Source organism: Emys orbicularis, chromosome 1 (assembly GCF_028017835.1).
Source record: "Emys orbicularis isolate rEmyOrb1 chromosome 1, rEmyOrb1.hap1, whole genome shotgun sequence".
NCBI lineage: Eukaryota > Metazoa > Chordata > Testudines > Emydidae > Emys > Emys orbicularis.
In genome coordinates this window covers 259,010,344-259,033,738 of record NC_088683.1, presented here as the reverse complement: position 1 = coordinate 259,033,738, position 23,395 = coordinate 259,010,344, and the positions used below count along the sequence as shown (strand labels likewise).

General features: G+C 45.7%; 1 protein-coding gene across 1 annotated transcript in view; it reads left to right on the top strand.

Annotated features, from left to right (window-relative positions):
- The first annotated feature begins 1,008 nt into the window (after positions 1–1,008).
- The window catches only part of ARHGEF7 (Rho guanine nucleotide exchange factor 7), a 176,102-nt gene continuing 153,715 nt past the window's right edge, over positions 1,009–23,395 (top strand). Inside the window, exons 1-2 of the mRNA XM_065397467.1 lie at positions 1,009–1,075; positions 1,164–1,250. The gene's annotated coding sequence lies outside the window, so the exon portion shown is untranslated. The remainder of the gene's footprint in view (positions 1,076–1,163; positions 1,251–23,395) is intronic.

Sequence of the window (23,395 nt, the reverse complement as noted above, 5' to 3'; positions counted from 1 at the left end):
AAGTTTTTTTTATTATGTGCTCTGGATTTTTTATCTGCCGTTACTGAAAACGATAAAGATCATGCACATCTACTCTTTGTCGTCACACATTTCTATCACTGTTACCCTTGTCTTCACTTGCTTCATTTGTTACACCCACTTGTGTCTTAACTTAGGCACCAATCCTGCAATCTAATGGACTCCTTTGATTTCAGTGGGACTTCCATTCAACTTAATGGGCCTTTGCACAGGTACAGTGGTCTACCTGTCTGGATCAGACTGCAGGACTAGTGCCTTTGGTTGAAAACTCTTTGGGGGCACTATATGTTAGTACAGCACCCCAATACAATGGGCCTCTGGGTCCTACCTGGGCACCACTGAATACTACATAGTGATAATTCTGAGTGATGTGCAGAGCAGCCTGGCTGCATTCACTTTAGGATATGGTTCTAAACCCACTCTCTTTGCAGATTCAGGGTGTTTGAAAGATGCTGTGCAACAGGAAGTTGTGTTGCACTGAGTATCTTTTCCAAGGCAGGACTTGCTTTCCACGGGCTCAGGGAAAGTCACCGTTTTTTACAAAGGGAGCAAATCGCGCTGTTAGATGTATATGTTTAAGGCATGTTATCGCCCACCCCCGGCAGGGGCGCTGGGCATTGGCTGGCTCCCAGGTGGCGGCGGGGTTAGTCGCTGATGGAGCTGCATGCGGAGTTTGTCCATTAGGTAAAGGCAACCACAGCAGCGCGATTGCCTCCGTTCCTGCTTCATATCGTGTATTGGCCGAAGTCGGCCTGAGCGCCGCAGGCCGGGGACAGGGGGCGCAGCAGTGCCCCGGGCCCATCCCTGCAGGGCGGGGAGGAGAAGCTCCGAGGCGGCTGCGCCTGCCTTGCTCCGGGCTGAGCCCCACACTCTGGCTTAGGGGCAGCAGCACCCGGCGCTGCACAGCGATATGGGGAGGACGCAGGGGCCAGGCCCTGCACTTTCCTCGGCCCCTCCCCGGCCCGCACGTGATTTCCTGGCTCCGTGTTTACTTCCCGGGTCAAAGCCCCTCCACGGCCCCAGAGCAGCCGCCGCCGCCTGCGGAGGGAGCAGGGGGGTGAGTGGGACAGGATCAGCTCGGGGCGGGCAGCAGGGTCCCCTCGCTCCCAGCGCAGCCCCCTCACCCAGCGCCTCTTCTCTTGCAGGTTTATCCGGAGCCCCGGACCGAGAGCGAGTGTCTGAGCAACATCCGCGAGTTCCTGCGCGGCTGCGGCGCCTCCCTCCGCCTGGAGGTGAGTCTGGGCTGAGCAGGGCAGTGGGGTTGGGGGCCGGGCTGGGCTATGGGGAATGCGGCTGGGCACACAGTCTTTTGTGGTTTCCCCGGTGCCCCTTGAATTCTCCAGGCAAGTTGCAGAGCGTGTTCCCTTCCCCTTCTTGGGGAGTTTCTCCCATACTCTCTCCCCCCCCCCCATCTTGGGGTTACATTTCCTGCTTCCAGGGGGGCTGGAACAATTTGTATAGCAGGGGTGCTGAGAGCCATTGAACCAAACTGTAAACTCTGTATATGATGGAAACCACTTCAAGCCAGGGGGTGCAGTAGCAGCCCCTGCACCCCTAGTTCCAGCACCTATTCCTGAAGTGATTTATGTTGGCATTTTCTGGTCCTGGGGGATTTCCTAGAGCTACTGCTGGGGTCCTTGGAGTTGACTGTGGCCCCGGAGATGGGGGAGCCATTGAACAGTGATCTGACAAGGGTTGCTGCTTCTGTATGGGGAAGTGGATGCTGCTGGTAGCCGCTGAAGGTAAAACTGATCTGTAAAAGGTGACAAATGTAATGGTGCTGCTGTCTTCTCTTGAGTCCATGCTGTTAGTCTTAAAGGTGCCACAGGACCCTCTGTTGCTTCATGCTGAACAAATGACCCAGCGTGGTGCTGGAGTGCACTTTGAAGGGGTTTTTGGGTGAGACGTTATATCAAGTTTCTGATTTCATGTGGTCATTCAAGATCCCAGTGGCCAGCTTCTGATCTGAGAAGTTTTGTTTTTCCTACTTAAATTTACTCTCCAAACTGAGTTGGTTAAATTCCTGATCTGCTCCTGTTCTCAGGTATTTATTGTAGCTGGGTACGCTGTTGTGGTATTCATTCCACCACAGAGGTTGCTGCACTTCAGTGGCGGATAGGGTAAACTTTGTGTATAGTTAGGGTCCACCAAATTTGCGGCCATGAAAAACACATCACGGACCATGAAATCTGGTCTTTTGTGTGCTTTTATCCTATACTATACAGATTTCATGGGGGTGACCAGAGTTTCTCAAATGGGGGGTCCTGACACAAAAGGGAGTTGCAGGAAGGTTTCAAGGTTATTTTAGGGGGGGGGGGGGAGTGTGGTATTGCCACTCTTACTTTTGCGCTGCCTTCACAGATGGGCGGCCGGAGAGCGGCGGCTGTTGGCCAGGTGCCTAGCTCTGAAGGCCGCACCCTGCCAGCAAAACTAAGGGTGGCAATAACATACCATGCCATCCTTACTTCTGCGCTGCTGCCTGCAGAGCTGGGCCCCCGGCCAGCAGTCACTGCTCTCCAGCTGCCCAGCTCTGAAAGTAGCGCAGCTGCTAGCAGCAGCACAGAAGTAAGGGTAGCAGTACCACAACTCCCCTACAATAACCTTGCGACCCCCCCCCCCCCCACAACTCCTTTTTGGGTCATGTCCCCTACAATTACAACGCTGTGAAATTTCAGATTTAAATAGCTGAAATTATGAAATGTACGATTTTTAAAATGCTATGACCGTGACATTGACCAAAATGGACTGTGAATTTGGTAGGGCCCTATAGTTCATGATTCATTTTAAATGTGTATAATGCATAGGGTCCTATGTGATTAAAAACACTGTATAAATACACAATTTCTAAATGTAAGAGTTTATTAGAAGTGAGTGCTCATAGCCAGTTTACAGAAGCAGTTAAAATGATATTGTATCTGACTGTAAACAGAATTTAGAGGCTCAGAGTAGGCCCTGTGGTGCCTTTCCTAAGGCAGGAGAATTTCATTTAGTGACGTTTCATGTTGTTAAAACTGTGATCTTGGATAGACAAAGGGAACACTAACTTCTTGTCTTGTTTCCTTCCCAGAAGTATTGAGGAGTGTGGGAGCGTCCTATTTCATTACCTATAAAAGAGAGTGGGAGGGATGTTTGCGAAAGTTGCCAAAATTCCGTTCAGTGACTTGATGTGACTTGTTTATGGCTTCATTGACATGTAGATATAAAGTATATTTTGGCAGGTGAAAAGATCCTGCGTATAGTGTTTCAGTGATAAAATTCAAGTTGTATTAATTTTGTTTACTAAAACTGCTTTTAGATGATGAGGACTTGTCATATAGGACTTAATTCAGTAAAAGTCCAATGAGAGGGTTTTTTTTTTTTTTTTTGATATATAGAATTTAATAAACTCTTAAGGAACCACTGTCTAACACAGGGATCGGCAACCTTTGACACGCGGCCTGCCAGGGTAAGCCCCCTGGCGGGCCGGGCCGGTTTGTTTACCTGCCGCATCCGCAGGTTTGGCCGACCGCAGCTCCCACTGGCCGCGGTTCGCTGCTCCTGGCCAATGGGGGCTGCAGGAAGTAGCGCCCGCCCCCATTGTTCTGGAGCGGCGAACCACGGCCAGTGGGAGCTGCGATCAGCCGAACCTGCAGACGCGGCAGGTAAACAAACCGGCCCGGGCCTCCAGGGGGCTTACCCTGGCAGGCCGCGGGCCAAAGGTTGCCGATCCCTGGTCTAACATTTTAAAAATAATTTAATTAGGTTTTAGATAAAATACTTATCATGGGCATTTTCTATAGTTCCTTTCCTGTCATTGCAGATTACCAGGATGTTTGCATATCACTTGTAGATTTTGCTATATAATCAATCCCTGGTGCTGTCTGACTTCTTCAGTAATGTTAAAAATTTAGTGTTCATGTGACATCACAATGGGTTGAAAAGTCTCCTTACCCTGGTGACTGAGAAGCTTTCCTTAGCAATTGAGTGGACCTGCAATAGTTATGTAGAATTTAAACTTCCTTTAGGAAAAAAGTTTTTATCACATATGGTTATAAAGAATAGCTTCTGAATGTAAATCAGTGCAGTGCTGTCTTCATTAATCCATAGATCAGTACAGTGCCTGTGGTGCTGCTCATAGTTTTGCCATGCAGCAATGGAATGAAATTAGCAAGCCCCTGGTCAGTTTTGCTGCTGTTATTCAGAACCCTTGAGGAATCAGTGAAACTTACAAGAATCATGTTAATTTCTGTGTTTCAGCTTGGAAAAAGTTATTAGTAAAGACAGGGTTTAGAGCTCCATTGCCCACCTCTCAACCCTCTTGGGTTTGGTAGAGGGAGAGAGATGGAAGCTCTTGAAGTTTATCAGCCAGAAGGGGTTGTACGAGGTGAAGTATTAGGTTTCTGGACATTAGTAAGTATTCAGCATTGTCTTCCTTTTTCCAGCAGCGGGACATCTCATTAGGGCAGTGCTCATAATGCCTGTTACAGAAAGACTAAGTGACTAGCCCAAGGTAACACAGGAAGTTGGTGGAAGAGGGAATTGAACCCAGGTCTTCTACATCCTAGGTTTGTTCCCTAACCACTGGACTGTCTTTCTTTCATGGAGTGCAGTTGTGGGTTTCCCACTCATCTTTTGTATCTATTTAAAGCAAGCAGGAGTTTTAATTTGTTTTGTGTGCTCTGGACATATTATTTTGCAACATATCTGTAAACTCCAAATGAAGAAAAAACATAGGGGATTGGGAGGAAACGAAAAGAAAATTAATGTCTAAATCTGAATTTAGAATGGGACCCTGCTTGTGCTGCAGGTCAGCCATGTCACACCTGCTGGGCTAATGGGACTCTGCTCATCAGGTCTTTTCCAGTAAAATAAAGAACAAGAGGTGCAGGACTCTCTTCCAGTTCACCATAATACAAACCTTTCTAGTGCAAAGGTTCTAAAATTGATAAGAAAGGGCCCAGAAACGGCAGAGGGCTCCTTATATTAATCTTCCTGGGACCAAGGGCAGGCTTTTTGGACTTGGAGCCAGAGCTCACAGAGGAGAAAGCTCAGAATCAGTTTTTCTTTTGAGAAGGCATATTTTTAAACCCGTGTGCAGACTTTATATTTCTCCAGATGAGCTCCTGAAGAGGGAAGCATGGGAGGAAGCGGGAAAAGAAGGGGAGTGAGTCCACCCACAAGTAAATATGTCCTGATTTATACTTCCAAAAAGTTCATATAACCCTGAAGTCTGGTTAAAGAAATGGAAAGTGTGCATTTAAAATAAAAATAAAGAAGTAAAGCCACTGTAGCAATCCATGCATTTGCTTCTTCCACATTGTGGCTAAAGCCATGCATGCATAATCAGACTCCTTAGGGCCCACACTGCCATTCTAGGTCAGAAGATCTCTGCTCTGGGAGCATTCTTTGAGAAAGATTTCCTTATCAGTGGCTGTTGTGGGAGATGGGTTGGGGGAGGGGATTTACAGTAAGAGCAATGAATTATAACTCTGTCACAACATCAGCCCTGCCTGAGGCCGTGGAAAACTAATCCCCAGGCAAAGAAGGCACTGGGTTACCACTCACCAGGCTCTTCAGGAGGGAGACTTTTCAGTGACTTTAGAGAGCTGCCATGGAAACATTTAAATAAAAATAAACTTTTAAAATAAAAAGAAGGCCTTTGTAGCTCGAAAGGAAACATAGACCCTATTACAGTCTTGTTTCTCTTGATCCAGCTAAGAATTGCAAGAGGGATAACCAGCTAGATGACTGAATATATCAAGTGGCATCAGAGAGCGGAGATACTACAGGAAAATCATCTGCATCCTTCAAGCATGCAGATTGACTCTATATGATGTGGCTCCCCAAATATGGGACAAGTGGCTGGAAGTCTTGAAGTATTGGATCAATAACATGTTTACAAAATAAATAAAAAAAGCATAGGTAGAGATATACCCAGCCAGGTTTGCACTTCAGAATTAAATGCAACTACAGACCCCAGGTTATTGACATCCCCTTCTTCCCCCAACCAGTTGAAACACAGAAGTATCAAGACTGCAATATAACTGCTTCAGACTGGGGTAAATCAAGGAATCCCAGGAATCAAGAAGGCTTAAGATTCTACTCCATCCTCCTCTTATTGTCAGAGTGTTCCAAAGACAGAGGAACACTCAACCAGATGTTTTGAACACATTCCTCCAGAAGCCATAGTTCAGCATGGAGGACCTAAATTCCACCAAAGCAGCAATTCCCCAAAGGAAGACTTCAATTTCTCTATCAACCGATCTGAAGAGTACCTATCTACACATTATTATATGAATCTCCCATAAGATATATCTCTGCTTCACATGCAACTGACAGTGCTATCAGTATGCTGCTTTAGCACCTCTCTAAGGGTGTTTCCCAAAGTGCTAGTGTTTTATTTGGGTAGAAAAGGGTTAATGTTTATCAATTCTAAGCTGACCTGCTTATTGGAACACTTTTCCTGTAAAAGATCCAAAGGAGCCACCATGCAGTCCAGATTCTATTCTGGAATAACATGGATTTGGCAACCCCACTGGGAGCTGAATGACTCTATGCAGTTGATACAACTTATCAGAGTTGTCATAGATAGCAATCTCTACAGACGTTTATTTCTATCAACGGACAGGTTTCAGAAGCTGGTGGTCACAAGTCACAATGTAATATTACTTTCCAGTGACATCTCTCAGGGTGCTTTTTGCCTTGGATCAGAATGATTGTCTCTTGCACCAATACATGTGTCCTCCCCAGAAATTTCTTAATTTTAATTCTTAATATAATTCTTATATTGATACTATATTGGAGAGCTGTTCTTCTATAAACCCTGGATTAAACTGTTCCCTTAATGAGTTTCCCTGCTCTTGCAGCTAGCACCGATTTCTTCACTAACCCTCTCCCTTTCTCAGGTACTAGGCCCGCCAAACACCCCTTAGCAACAGGATAAGGGACCGTTGGAATGATGGAACCCAGAAATTTCTTAATTAAGGGAACAGTTTAATCCAGGGTTTATGGAAGAACAGCTCTCCAATATAGTATCAATTGGCTCAAGGTTTGCTCTTTCCCCACAGAAAAATTAGTTTAGGACAGGGTGCTAGTAAATAATTTTATTTTTTCCCGGTTTCAACCACTATTATTAGAATATACTAATGAAAGTTACTGACACACATTTAGCAATTTGATACTAGTTTTGCAGTAATATGGTCTGTTTAATTTTTATTCAAGGAAATAAGATAAAACAAAGAGCTTCAGCCTAGAGCTGTATGCTGTTGGCTTAGCTACCTCAAACAGCAACTGAAACATATGAACTTGAGAATTCCCCTTCTTTGATAAGTAAACAAAGGAGAATTCCCAGATTCAGAAGCTGAAGTTTCTGTTTGAGGTAAACTGCCTAACTAACCGCCCAGTCCAGTGCTCTGTCTCTTGATCTGGCTAGCTGGAGTGTAACTGCAACCAAACTCAGTGAGTACAGTGACTCACGTCAAAATATTTCAACATGAGCAAAGGTGCAAAACCAATTGACCCAATTCATGGCTATTTTGAGAAAGTGAATGAAGATGGTGCAGAAATTGCAAAGCAAAAGTGAGCAGGAAGGCTGCATGAGGAAACATTTTGCAAAATGTGGAACAACAAAGACACGAGAATCACTGACTTTAGCTAAATGTACGTGTGTATTAGAATCAGTCTCTGCGAATGAAAATACTGATAATACCTGCATTGCCTTTACCAAGTACATCAAAAGAAAGCTGGATCTAGGTCAGCCAAAGAAAACGATGAGGAAACTGAACTGAAACAAAAGGTTTGAAAATTGCAGCTTTTTTTTTATGGCTGTAATATTCCCTTTTCCGTTATTGAGGATCCAGGAGTGGGCGGGTAAGGTTCTGTGGCCTTCAATGTGCAGGTGGTCAGATTAGATGACCACAGTGGTTCCTTTTGACCTTAAAGTCTGTGAATGTGAGCCAACTTTTCAAGCATAGATCAGTTGCCTAAAGCCAGGCAACAAAGCACCCAGTCGAAAGCAGGTAGCAGGTGAACTGTTAGATGCGGTAACTGATGGTTTAAAGGTGGAAGCACACAACAAATTACATGGAAAAGCAGTTAAATTAATACAAGATGGCTGGAGTAATGCGCATAATGACCCAGTGACAGTTAGCGGTGGCTTATGTATCCACAGTTGATAGTAGAAGCAATAAGAAGGCTGGAAAGTACTGTGCTACACTGGCAAGAGAAGCCAAAGCATTAGTCAATGAACAGTATGGTTGTGGTGTTAAGAACTACCTGACAGACAACGAGAAAAAGATCCGAAGTGATTTGGAACAAGAGGATGACACTTTGGTTAGGTATGGACGTGCATTACATTGCAGTTTTACTCTTCATTTGAACAACCCTAAATTAACTTCCTAATCTACTGCCTTATGTAGTCACAATTTGAATATATAACTAAAACTAAGTGTATGTGGTGTAAATTGATGACGGTAAGCAGTGATCCACCAGCACTTGCATAACCCTGGAAGGGTACCCTTTTCAGTTTATGTACTCACTGGGAAGATGGGGTGGTGGCAGGATAGGGACATATATCCCATCTGTCACCCCATCACAGTTCAGCAACCCCGTTGCTCCAAATCCATCTTCTGTTTCCTGCATATTGCTGAGAATCGCAGTCCGATGCGGCAGGGAATGCTTGATGGCCTGGCACACTCAAATGACAGCAGCCCCTACTGTGGATTTTCCAACTCCAGACTGATTTGCTCACTGACCAATAGCAATCCAGTGTTGCAAGCTTCCAGAACGCAATTGCCACTTGCTTCTCTGCTGTCAATGCAGCTCTTGTTCTGATGGCCCTGTGCTGGAGGGTTGGGGTGATTTTGGCACATAGATCCAGGAATATGGTGTTTCGCATCTGAAAGTTCTGCTGCCACTGCTTGTCATCCTAAGCATTCATTATGCTGTGATCCCACCAATCAGTGCTTGTTTCTTGGGTCCAGAAGAGCCAATCCATCACGTGGAGTGCTCTGTGAACCCAGTAGCAACCTGACATTTTTATCTGCTGTGTCCATTAGCATCCATAGACCTCAAACATCTCTTCCATATCCTACCACAAGCTGTAGTAGTAGTCGTTGAAGTTTCACAAATACAGGATAATAGTGTGTCCTGTATTAGCAATGGTCTTGAGAATTGCACTGAGCTCTGCAGGGTCCCTCCTTCTACGAAAGATGGCGGAGATGGAAAAGCAATGCACGGGACTGTGAATTTTAAAATTGATGTGAAGTTTATATGGGGTGGAATAAGCATTATGGGATGGAGAAAGTGGCATTGTGGGAATTTAACCCCAGTCCAGAAATCCTGAGGCTAATTGCTAGTATTCACAAAGCAGTGCAAAAGTGTGTCCGAGAGCAATACAGGTTCGAATGAGGAATCGAGTGGAAGAGGAAAATTAAGACCGAGGCAGATTGCAATTCAAAAACAGGTGGCTGTTTATTAATGGGGGATGAATTACAACTTGGGCTGGGGAGGAGCACCTTTACCAACTAACAATACAAACTCAATTGAAATAGGAACAAATAACCAACCAAGAATATCACCAGAGCAGTAATATAAAACAGTCTATGTACACTTAACAACAAGGAATCAGATAATTTACAACCAACTGCTTACTGACAAACCAGAACAAACATACAAAACTGACTAAACTGTAACAATTCGTCCTCTATACACTATACATGAAATTTGGTACCAAGTGATAAAGAAAAAGGGCCTAACAAACAAAATATCTGCAAAAATTAATATATGCATACCACACTCCAGGCGCAGCTGACCAGCAGTACAGACACCAGGGACATGATGAGGTATAACCCGAGATGACACGACACGAGCCGGCTAAATCCGGAGGAGATCCTGGCTGAAAGGGTGATCAGGCCTTCCAGCTAACACGCGGACACTCCTGCTGATTTAGGCGAGGGACATAGTTTTGTTCGAAGACCTTTGCTCGTGCTAGCATCTAATTGGTTCCCCGCTCCTACACCAACCAGGCTCCGAGCTGGTGCCCTCTACGTAAACAGATACTGCACCCGGCACGCTAAGCTTATGCACACGGCACGCTGGAATTGTAGCACACGGTACCAATGTGACCCACAATTGACCAGGCGGAAGGTTCGAGAATGGTCACACGACACCAAGGCGCTGCACACGGCACCGATGTGACCTTCTGACCGACAATTGGCCATCCGGACGCCATGACAGAGCATAGGGCTGCGACAAAGTGTTCCACACAAATTGTGCAGGACTGCACTGTGGGGCATGCTGGAATGCCTATCCATGGTGCATTGCATTTTCTATAGACACAAACGTTTATGGTGAGGACATGCAGTGCTGATGCGAATAGCTGAGGTGCACATGCCTGAATGGTATACAAAAGTTGCGGGCTATATTCTGACATATAAATCAATATAACTGTAGAGTAGACAGAGCCTTAGTGTTACAAATTGGGAAGCTATTTTAACTAGCGGACTTTGATATTGTAAACTGATAGGTCATAAATAATATGTAGAGGTAGTCAGTTTAACTCTTAAGTTAACTAGTTGGCTTGGAGGACTCTGCTGTTTCAAAGGTGCCTGTCACCTTGTTCATCTGTCTGGCCTATACTTGCTTATTAGTCAAGGCAGTTCAGTGTTTCACTTTACTAGTTTAGTTAAAATTGCATTTTAGATGCAGTGAACATCTAGTCAAACAAAATCAACAGATATTTCAGAATGCCGTAAATAATTGTAACAAAACTATTTTTATTGCTATTATCGTCAAAACAATATTTTTCCTGGCTCCAGAGCAGTCTGGATGGTCTGGACTTTTCCTTGCAGAGACAGAAATGAGAGAGAAGGTATAGTATACCCTAAATTATTTAAAAGTACAAACACTCATAAATACGAATATTAGATGGAAAAAGCAAAGTGCAGCCTATAATTCAGGGCTTGTCTCCATGCGGTTTTTGCATTGGATCACAAAAGAAAGGTCCATATGTGAAAGACATTATCACAATCTCCTAGCCAGGTGCAGATGGTAAAAAGTGCTCCTAGACACTGCTGCTATGTGATCATCTAAACCAGGGATCGGCAATCTTTGGCATGTGGCCCGTCAGGGAAAACCGCTGGCGGGCCGGGCCGGTTTGTTTACCTGCCACGTCCGCAGGTTCTGCCGAGCTCAGTTCCCATTGGCTGCAGTTCATTGTCCCAGTCCAGTGGGGGCTGTGGGAAGTGGTGTGGGCCGAGGGATGTGCTGGTCGCTGCTTCCCGCAGCCCCCATTGTCCTGGAGTGGCGAACCGCGGCCAGTGGGAGCTGTGATGGGTCGAACCTGCGGATGCTGCAGGTAAACAAACCGGCCCGGCCCGCCAGTGGCTTTCCCTGATGGGCCATGTGCCAAAGGTTGCCGATCCCTGATCTAAAAGCAGCTTGGGGATCCACCAACATATGCATCACAAATGGTAGACACACACTAGATCAGAGTTGGAGACATCATCTTTTAAAACTTTAAGCCCTATGTATTGCTTTAGTCAGTGAAATGCAGAACAAAGGTAGCACGGCAGTCAATATTTCAGGTGGTGTACTGCATGTATACTGCCATGCGTCTGACGAAGTGGGCATTCACCCACGAAAGCTTCTGCTCCAATACATCTGTTAGTCTACAAGGTGCCATAGGACTCTTTGTTGCTATTACTTCATCATACATGGAACATTGGGCCATATGCCATTTCCTGTGTGGAATGTATGCAGGTTACTCTAGATGTATCTTATGTCTGTGGAAAAGCAAATGCTTATACTGCACAACCAGTCTTTAAAAATCAAACTTTGCATTTGTGGAGTCCCCTGTTTATGGATCTGATTTTTCAAAACCCTGCATGTGCAATTGCGTGCCTACTGCTCACATGTAAATATCATGAGTGCATGCACAAAGCAGATGCATAGCTGTATGCAAAATCCCCTCGCTCTTCATTGGCTATTTGCACCCACACTTCAGATATTTGAGAGAACTTTTGCAAATCATTGTCCTAGACTTCTAAGTCGGAGAAATTAGAAATGACTTATTTCCTGGCTCTCTTACATTGTCATTGTTCTACCCTGCACTGTGATGTTGGTTTACTGTAGGGTGACCAGATGTCCTGTTTTTAAAGGGACAGTCCCATTTTTTGGGAACTTTTTCTTATATAGGTGCCTATTACCTCCCACCCAGTGTCCCATTTTTTCACAGTTGTTATCTGGTCACCCTAGTTTACTGTATTAACTATCTCTACTTGCCTCCTTTCAATGCCATACACATTGTTTCCCAACCTGCCATTTTTTCCTGTTTTCACTCCTCTCTCATGAGTATGCTCTGTTCAATTTCACTTGATTGTCTTGAATGTTGCATCCCTCCAGTCCACATCTTTCTTGCCACATCTTTCTGTTTTTTCCACAGATGGCAGTACTCCTCTATTCACACCATGTACAGGGTGGAGTGAGAGTACTATATAATGGGCAGTGGCACGGGAAACACAAGCAGGGAATAGTGCTGATTAGATAAGGGGAATGAGACACAGACAACCATTGTAGGAGAGGAAAGGAATAGGCAGCTGAGCCATAGACTCAGTCCCAAAATATAGATATCTAAAGCAAGCCAGTGGCTAGCATGTGAGCAATGGTATGGCAGAGTTTGAAATCGTATTCCTCAAATAAACAGAGGGCAGCATTTGCTACCCCACCTCTGGGTTTACTTATTTTGTGAGTTTCTGTTCTTTCCAGGTCATCAATGTGGCATAGTGTGTATGTATAAGATGAGGCTGCAGACAATTGGAACAGGTTTTTCTAGGTGTGTTTCAGGTTAGAAACAAATCTCCTGGTTTTCTTTTGACTTTTTAACATTTGGGTAAGAGATTCTGTCATATTGCTGTCTTTGGCTCATCTCAGACACCATCTATGCATGCTGATTCAATCATGCAGTCTTACCCAGCTGAACACTCAGCACCCCCTGAAAATGGTTTGATAATGTTGACTTTATGCTCATCTTTTTACTGTGTATCTGACTGGCATCTTCCAGGCTGCTAAACATAGTATGAATGCACATAAAAATACCCTTTTCTTCAGCCTCCAAAAGGTTGAAAAGAAAGAATGTTCACTTGAGTTGTTTGCCAGAACTGTAGTTAAGACACATTAAAGGAAATTTATACCATAATAGTGGTTTATTTATTATTATTATTATTTATTTTGCAGCATAGCTATCTGAAATAACTTATCCATGAAATGACTGGAATTTCAGTCTTCTGATCCTAATTCAGTTAGTTGTGGCCATCGTTCTGGAAAAGGACGTAATTTGTAATACCAACTGTGTGAGAGTCTGTAGCCAGAGATTGTAAAACAGTCCCACTTTGCTGGAGCTAAGCTTTTGATTTAATCAAAGTTTCCAGCAGCATCCTATTGAATGACTTATTGTTTGGCTTTTCAACCTACTTCTAGGGTTGCTTATTTTTTCCATGATGTTTTCCTAAGTAATTTCATTCTCTTTCATTTGTCGCATCTGTTGTCATTTTGCTTTTTCACATGAGAGCAACCTATAGGACTTTGGAAAGTTGTCTAAGTCCCTAAGTATTTATTGCACATGCACAGAACAAGAAGAGAATAGATAATAACCTGTTAACTCCTGATACTTTGAATTGTGGGGGAGGAGGAGTAGGATTAAACGTAGACGCATATGGCATGTTAGAGGAATTGGTATTGCCAGCTCTGTACCTGGCAGACTTGAAACACACTTGGTGCTCACATGCAGAAGTTGTTGCACTGGTGTGTAGACTTTGCTAGCAACTGCATTTGCCCAGGACAAGTCTCACCATAATTGTATCCTGCAACAGGTCATTCTACACCACTGCAGTGCTAGTCTGGACTGAAAGAGCTGGCAGTGTAGGTGCAACCGTGCAGCTAATCCTCCCAGTGCGATCCCATAATGCTCCTGCAATCTCTTCAGTGAGAATTCTGATGTCTCAGAGCGTTTATTCTGCCAAGCTACTTTCAGGGGGAAGCCTAAGTTCTAACTCTCCCAATTTAGCATGTGTGCCTTGTCTACGCTAGACTTTTAAGACGGATTAGTTAGTATGTGTTAGATAACACTAGCTAGCATCGCATATTTAAATTCTAATGTCCTTTGAGTGTGTTGCAGACACACCAGCCTTCTTCTGCTACCTCACTTTGTACGCAAGCTTGACATTAATTGCTACTACGCATAGTTCTGTTTCTCTTCCCCCCTCAAATGAGAGAGCACACCACCTCAGATGTTGCGGGGCACAGTGGCAGAGTTTCACATTTACAAAGCATCTTGCTGAATGTCCTATTGAACGCTTCTAAGACTTGATGGAAAATTAAGTTCTGTCTGGTTCTACTCTATCTGTTTTAGTTAAAATGGGGTAGCTTGTTGATGCACAAATAGTTTTTTACTCCGGCTGTGTCTACACTACAAGCACTATCATGGCACAGCTGCAGCACTGCTGTGCTATGCGGCTGTAGTGTAAACCCTTCCTGCAGTGATGGAAGGGGTATTTCTGTTGCTGTACTAAATCCATCTGTCTCAAGAGGTGGTAGCTAGGTTGACAGAAGAATTCTTCCATCAACCTAGTGGTGTCTATACTGGGGGTCAGCTTAACTGTCTCTCGGGATGTGAATTTTTCACACCCCTGAGTGATGTAGCTAGGTTGACCTAACTTTTAGGTGTAGACCAGGCCTCAGTGTGACCCCTTTTTCTCCAATGCCACCTCCCTCCACTCTTCAGCACTACTTTAACATCCCACCTAGTCTAGCCTATCATATAGTCCTGGTCTCCTATTTAATATGTAGCTCCAACAACACATGCTAGCTACTCTACTGTGACCCCCTTTCCTTTTAGCATTAGAGGCCATATTCTGATCTCAATCACACCACTGACTTCAAATGAAGTTGCATCAGAGTTAAATGGGTGTACTGGAGATCAACCTAACATGTTCCCTGTTTTGGCTCACTAAATGACTGAATATTTTAGCCATTTATGCCTTCATGTTTTACATGATGGATGGTAAGTGTTTATAAGTACATAATAGTTTCATGCATTTCCATTAGTTTCCTTTTTTGAAATTGTATTTAAATGATATGTTTTCAGTACGATTTCCCTTTCCCTGTTAGAGCTTTCTTGTGCTTTGATGTATTTGGTGTCAAAGGATAACCCTGAATCACCTGCAGAAGTCCCATTAATGTCAGCTGTGTCTATGAACCAAGAGCAATATATAGCCTGTAATTTGTAAGATCACTCCTAGGCATGGTGGAATGAATTCAGGATAGTGTTTCAACCTTAATTCTGAATTTTCTTTGTTGTAAGTGGTAGTCTACATCACAATTGTAACCTCCCTCCCCCCCCCAAACCAAAAAAACCCCCAACCCCCCCCCACCACCATCCCACCTACACTTGTTAGTGTAAGATCATATATGGAGTTATTTTTCTGATAATTCTTGTTTATGTATTCCTCTGTCTCTTACCCTCTCCAGGTCAGTGCTCATCTTGACATTGACTGGTAGCTGTTTTTTGAAGAAGTACTAGTGTTTAAGCCATATCAACATTTTCTAAATGGTTTATGTGAATTCAAGTTCTGGGTTCTGTTCAATATCTTCAGTGATTTATAAGTATACACTCTATGCCATTAACTACCTCACTTGATGGTGTTCTTTACCTTCAACTTGGGTTTTGATACTGGTTTCACCTTCCCTACTATTTTTTTTTCGAATTATAAAACCTACCAGCTGACAAATCAGAGCTATGGGTGACTTGCTCTTAAAGAAGACTGCAGTAGCCAATTGCTCAGGAAAGTCTTCCCTACTTAGAGGGCAACACTGCCCCCAAGTATCCCCTGGACAAATGGATTAGTAGTTCTTTGAGGTCGTACAGTTTTTGCGTGTGTTCATTTGGCTGTTTCTGATCACTGTCACTTGCCAGAGATTTTAATCAGTTTGTTTTGAATTTCTCTCCTCTTTCATAAACTGTGGCATAAAATTCCCTGGAGAACTTTATCACTAGATATAGGCATGATCTCAGTTCTCTTAGCTCAGTGTTTCTTGGCAGCTTAGTTGAATTTGCCCGGTTCTGGATTGTCAAGTTTGAACTGTTACGTTGCTCCCTGGTGGTTCAGCAGTCAGGGTATGTCTACACTACGAAATTAGGTCGAATTAATAGAAGCCGGTTTTATAGAAATCGGTTGTATACAGCCGATTGTGTGTGTCCCCACATAAAATGCTCTAAGTGCTCTAGTCGGCGGACCGCGTCCACAGTACCGAGGCTAGCGTCGACTTCCGGAGCATTGCACTATGGGTAGCTATCCCACAGTTCCCGCAGTGTCCGCCGCCCATTGGAATTCTGGGTTGCGATCCCAATGCCCGAATGATGCAAAACAGTGTCGCGGGGGGTTCTGGGTACATGTCGTCAGGCCCCTCCCCCTCCGTCACAGCAACGGCAGACAATAGATTCGCGCCTTTTTACCTGGGTTACCTGTGCTGACAACATACCACGGCAAGCATGGAGCCCGCTCAGCTCAGCTCACCGTCACCATATGTCATCTGGGTGCCGGCAGACGTGGGACTGCATTGCTACACAGCAGCAGCAGCTAACTGCCTTTTGGCGGTAGACGGTGCAGCATGACTGGTAGCCTTCATCGGCGATCTGGGTGCTGGCAGCCGTGGGGCTGGCAGCCATAGGGTTGCATTGCACCAGCCCTTGCCTTTTGCCTTTTGGCAGTAGATGGTTTATTACGACTGGTAACCGTCCTCGTCGTACAGCAGTGGCTGTCAATCATGGGCACCTGGGCAGACATGGTCAGTCCAGCAGTGGCTGGAACTCCATATGTCCCCCAGTCCCCCATCCTGCTGCCTTCACAATGACGATGATGGCTATCAGTCGTAGTATGCCATTTTCTGCCAAGCGCCCTGTTGGCTCATCGCACATTAGCAGAGTCTTCCCTGAGCAGCAGATCGTGCAATAGGCCTGAAGGCTACTGCCAAGCGCCCAGTATTTGCTGCCAAGCACCCAGAAGATGCCGAGGGCTATCAGTCATGCTGCACCGTCGTCTTAAGATGTAAAAAATAGATTTGTTCTGTATTCATTTGCTTCCCCCCTCCCTCCGTCAAATCAACGTCCTGCTAAACCCAGGCTTTTGAGTTCAATCTTTGGGGGGGCCATTCTGTGTGACAGTTGTTTGTGTTTCTCCCTGATGCACAGCCACCTTCCTTGATTTTAATTCCCTGTACCTGTACGCCATGTCGTCACTCGCCCCTCCCTCCCTCCCTCCCTCCTTCCCCTGGTCCGTCAGATACTAGTTTCGCGCCTTTTTTCAGACCAGACGCCATTGCTAGCACTGGGATCATGGAGCCCGCTCAGATCACCGCGGCAATTATGAGCACTATGAACACCACGCGCATTGTCCTGGAGTATATGCAGAGCCAGGACATGCCAAAGCAAAACCAGGACCAGCCGAGGAGGCGATTGCAGCGCGGCCACGAGAGTGATGAGGAAATTGACATGGACATAGACCTCTCACAAGGCACAGGCCCGAGCAATGTGGAAATCATGGTGTTCCTGGGGCAGGTTGATGCCGTGGAACGCCGATTCTGGGCCCGGGAAACAAGCACAGACTGGTGGGACCGCATCGTGCTGCAGGTGTGGGACGATTCCCAGTGGCTGCGAAACTTTCGCATGCGTAAGGGCACTTTCATGGAACTTTGTGACTTGCTTTCCCCTGCCCTGAAGCGCCAGAATACCAAGATGAGAGCAGCCCTCACAGTTGAGAAGCGAGTGGCGATAGCCCTGTGGAAGCTTGCAACGCCAGACAGCTACCGGTCAGTCGGGAATCAATTTGGAGTGGGCAAATCTACTGTGGGGGCTGCTGTGATCCAAGTTGCCAGGGCAATGAGAGACCTGGTGGTATCAAGGGTAGTGACTCTGGGAAACATGCAGACCATAGTGGATGGCTTTGCTGCAATGGGATTCCCAAACTGTGGTGGGGCCATAGACGGAACCCATATCCCTATCTTGGCACCGGAGCACCAAGCCACCGAGTACATAAACCGCAAGGGGTACTTTTCAATGCTGCTGCAAGCCCTGGTGGATCACAAGGGACGTTTCACCAACATCAACGTGGGCTGGCCGGGAAGGGTACATGATGCTCGCGTCTTCAGGCAGTCTGGTCTGTTTCGAAAGCTGGAGGAAGGGACTTTCTTCCCGGACCAGAAAATAACCGTTGAGGATGTTGAAATGCCTATCGTGATCCTTGGGGACCCAGCCTACCCCTTAATGCCATGGCTCCTGAAGCCCTACACAGGCAGCCTGGACAGGAGTCAGGACCTGTTCAACTACAGGCTGAGCAAGTGCCGAATGGTGGTGGAATGTGCATTTGGGCGTTTAAAAGCGCGCTGGCGCAGCTTACTGACTCGCTCAGACCTTAGCGAAAAGAATATCCCCATTGTTATTGCTGCTTGCTGTGTGCTCCACAATATCTGTGAGAGTAAGGGGGAGACATTTATGGCGGGGTGGGAGGTTGAGGCAAATCGCCTGGCCGCCGATTACGCGCAGCCAGACACCAGGTCGGTTAGAGGAGCACAGCATGGCGCGGTGCGCATCAGAGCAGCTTTGAGAACGAGCTTTGTGACTGGCCAGGCTACGGTGTGAAACTTCTGTTTGTTTCTCCTTGATGAACCCTCCGCCCCTCTCCCCCCCCCCCCCCCCGGTTAACTCTACTTCCGTGTAAACCAACCACCCCACCCTCCCCTACCCTCCCCCCTGCGAGCACCACTTGCAGAGGCAATAAAGTCATTGTTACTTCACGTTCATGCATTCTTTATTAATTCAGCACACAACTAGGGGGATAATTGCAAAGGTAGCCCGGGATGGGTGGGGGAGGAGGGAAGGAAAAGGACACACTGCAGTTTAAAACTTTAACTCTTATTGAAGGCCAGCCTTCTGATGCTAGGGCAGTCATCTGGGGTGGAGTGACTGGGTGGCCGGAGGCCCCCCCACCGTGTTCTTGGGCGTCTGGGTGAGGAGGCTATGGAACTTGGGGAGGAGGGCTGTTGGTTACACAGGGGCTGTAGCGGCGGTTTCTGCTCCTGCTGCCTTTCCTGCAGCTCAACCATACGCTGGAGCATATCAGTTTGATGCTCCAGCAGCCGGAGCATCGACTCTTGCCTTCTGTCTGCAAGCTGACGCCACCTATTATCTTCAGCCCGCAACTTGCTCTGTTCATCCCGCGATTCAGCACGCCACCTCTCCTCTCGTTCATATTGGGCTTTTCTATAATCAGTCATTGACTGCCTCCACGCATTCTGCTGTGCTCTGTCAGCGTTGGAGGCAGTCTGTAGTTCTGTAAACATGTCATCACGTGTCCTTCGCTTCCTCTTTCTAATCTTCACTAGCCTCTGTGAAGGAGAAAGATTTGCAGCTGGTGGAGGAGAAGGGAGAGGTGGTTAAAAAAGACACATTTTAGAGAACAATGGGTACACTCTTTCACGTTAAATTTTGCTGTTCACATTACACCGCACATGTGCTTTCGTTACAAGGTCGCATTTTTCCTCTTATATTGAGGGCTTGCCGGTTTGGTGTGAGAGATCACTCACGCAGTGCCAGGCCACAGATTTCATCTTGCAGGCAGCCATGGTAAGACACAGTCTTTTGGCTTTTTTAACCTTCTTAACATGTGGGAATGGTTTCAAACATTAGTGCTCTCATTTCCCATACCAAGCACCCATTGGGTTGGCCATTTAAAATGGGTTTGCAATGTAAAAGGAGGGGCTGCGGTTTCAGGGTTAACATGCAGCACAAACCCAACTAATTCCCCTCCCCCACACCCAATTCTCTGGGATGATCACTTCACCCCTCCCCCCACCACGTGGCTAACAGCGGGGAATATTTCTGTTCAGCAAAGCAGGAACGGGCACCTCTGAATGTCCCCTTAATAAAATCACCCCATTTCAACCAGGTGACCGTGAATGATATCACTCTCCTGAGGATAACAAAGAGCGATAAGGAATGGATGTTGTCTGCATGCCAGCAAACACCGGGACCATACGCTGCCATGCTTTGTTATGCAATGATTCCAGACTACGTGCTACTGGCCTGGCATGGTAAAGTGTCCTACCATGGCGGACGGGGTAAGGCAGCCCTCCCCAGAAACCTTTTGCAAAGGCTTTGGGAGTACGTGAAGGAGAGCTTTCTGGAGATATCCCTGGAGGATTTCCGCTCCATCCCCATACACGTTAACAGACTTTTCCAGTAGCTGTACTGGCCGCGATTGCCAGGGCAAATTAATCATTAAACATGCTTGCTTTTAAACCATGTGTAATATTTACAAAGGTACACTCACCAGAGGTCCCCTGTGTGCCCTCAGGGTCTTCGTTGAGTTCGGGGGTTACTGGTTCCAGGTCCAGGGTGACAAACATATCCTGGCTGTTGGGGAAACCGGTTTCTCCGCTTCCTTGCGGCTGTGAGCTATCTACATTTCATCCATCCTCCTCTTCCGAACCCTCTTCTCTGTGTGTTCCTCCAGTGAGGGAGTCATAGCACACGGTTGGGGTAGTGGTGGCTGCACCCCCTAGAATGGCATGCAGCTCCGCGTAGAAGCGGCATGTTTGCGGCTCAGCCCCGGACCTTCCGTTTGCTTCTCTGGCTTTGTGGTAGGCTTGCCTTAGCTCCTTAATTTTCACGCGGCACTGCTGTGCGTCCCTGTTATGGCCTCTTTCCTTCATGGCCTTGGAGACCTTTTCTAATATTTTGCCATTCCGTTTACTGCTTCGGAGTTCGGCCAGCACTGATTCATCTCCCCATATGGCGAGCAGATCTCGTACCTCCCGTTCTGTCCATGCTGGAGCTCTTTTGCGATCCTGGGACTCCATCACTGTTACCTGTGCTGATGAGCTCTGCGTGGTCACCTGTGCTCTCCATGCTGAGCAAACAGGAAATGAAATTCAAACGTTCGCGGGGCTTTTCCTGTCTACCTGGCCAGTGCATCTGAGTTGAGAGTGCTGTCCAGAGCGGTCACAATGAAGCACTGTGGGATAGCTCCCGGAGGCCAATAACGTCGAATTCCGTCCACACTACCCCAATTCCGACCCCCTAAGGCCGATTTTATCGCTAATCCCCTCGTCGGAGGTGGAGTAAAGAAACCGGTTTAAAGGGCCCTTTAAGTCGAAAGAAAGGGCTTCGTCGTGTGAACGTGTCCAGGCTTAATTCGATTTAACGCGGCTAAAGTCAACCTAAACTCGTAGTGTAGACCAGGCCTCAGACAGCCTTTCCTTTTAGTCAGTGCCCATAGTGAGCTTCCTTGCCTCAAGAGACTTGTAAAATGCCTTTCATGTGTCCAGTTGCTTTCCAGCTACTACTGTTTTGTCTCTGGTACCTCTGTCATGCAATCCTTCAGCTTGTATCCATCTCAAATCTTGACAAAACTCTGGTAGCTGCTCACTTCTGGAAGAACAGGATCATGTTAATTTCCTACCTTCACTGGCTGGTTCAGGCATCTCATTTTTCAAAACTCTACCATTTCCCACATCTTAGTTGTAGTGCTAGAACCTGTTCATAGCTATGAAACTGGACAAGAGCATGGTCTTCGCACCTCAGAACATCATCTTTCTGAGTCTACTTGTGCAGTGGCTTTGAGAGACCCTCCTTGATTGTAGAGAAGGCAGCCAAAGTAGTCAGCAGGCAGGGAACTCCTTTCTCCAACACTGCTCTCTTTGCCAAGGACTGTACATGAGCAGCCATATTCTTTTTCCTCGCAGCTGTTCCCAGGGCCTCTTCCTAGTTTTGAACTTGACGTCTGTTCCTTAGCTGTACCAGAACACATTGGACCAAAGACTTAGAGACTGATAAACTGCCCTTTTCTTGTGAATCTCTGAGACTTGAACTTGTTAAAGGGGATTCTCTCTTCCATCTCTAATGGATAGCTGTAATGCAAGATGTGAATTTATTTGGAAAGGGAGTAGGATGGGTCAGGTGAAATGTTCTCTGTTCAAGTTTGAGCACTAGTAAATATAATTGTTGTAATAATGGCCTTATTTCCATTCTGGGAGGTGTTGACAAGCAAGTCCTAGTCCAATGGGATAACTCAGTCATGGCTGCCTAACTAAATTGCCTAAAGTTACCAAAAGCCACTGTCTCTTCAGTCCCGCCTGCTATTTCAGTGGACAGAGAGGAATCAGACTTTGCCTAGAATCTGTCACTTGTTGGAGAAGTAAATCTTTTCCCAGATGAGCTGAATAAAGAGTTGGTCCTACCCATGAAATGTTGTTGTCTTTCTCACAGTGGTGTTTAGGTGAGTGGGTTTTCTTGCCACTTTGCTGCCTGGACTCACAGGTGTTTTGGGAAGTGCCTTCCTTATCTCATAGCCTAAGGGTCTCTTTCATGGTTTCCTAACTGCCACACCTCAATAGTCATAAAAACTATTTGATTGGCATGTGTGTGAAAGCTTAACCCTGTAGCGTGAAAGGTTCTTGGAGTAATGAAGATTTTGTTAACCACAAGTCCTCTATTTCTGCTTTATATTTTAGAGTCTGAGAGAATTTTTTATTTTGGGTACCATGACTAGTTTATTGGGACCCAGACCTACCAAAAGTCTTCTCTGTAAAACCATAGATTTTTTTTTTTTTCAGCGGGAATTTCACAAGGGTTGCATTATCATGTCCTTCAAACATTAGTGTTTGGGGTTTTCAGGGAACTATTTTGAACTATCCCAAACTTTTTAAGGCTACTCTTCCAAACTATTTACTTACTTAAATAGCAAATGAGCCTAGACCACATTTTAAATACCACGTACCTGCAAAATTAAGTGTTTTGTAACTGTAGTCAAGCTTGCCAAAAACAAAATAGTAAGTTGTGAATGAGAGGGATGGTGGTCTTTTTTTGGGTAGCTGTAGCTCAAAGATGTTATAAGCAGTTTTAAACCGTCTTAGTGGATTATAACACAAAACTCTTTGCATGCCAAATTTCATCTGGCTCCAATACTAGAAATAGAAACGTACAGCCCCCAAACAGGATTCTAAATGAAAATTGTACAGCTAATAACTATAGAGTTCCTGCAATAATTATTCTTGTTTTAGTTTCTGGCACTTTAACAAGGAGCTTAATTTGCTTCCTGAACACAGTGAATTCTTCCCATCTGCAAGAAGACTGTTCGGTAACACTTACTTTTGTATTTGTATGATTATTGCTGCATTTTAAAATGTCCTTTAAATAGCTTTCCTTTTCCCCTTGTTCTAGATTTGTCAGGGCTTATGCATTCCATCTCCTCATAAACCAATCCTGTCCTATTCCAGAAATTTGAAAATAATTTTCCTTCCCTCCTCTCCTCCCCCCATAGTTAGTAATCTAAATGTTTTGTTTCTG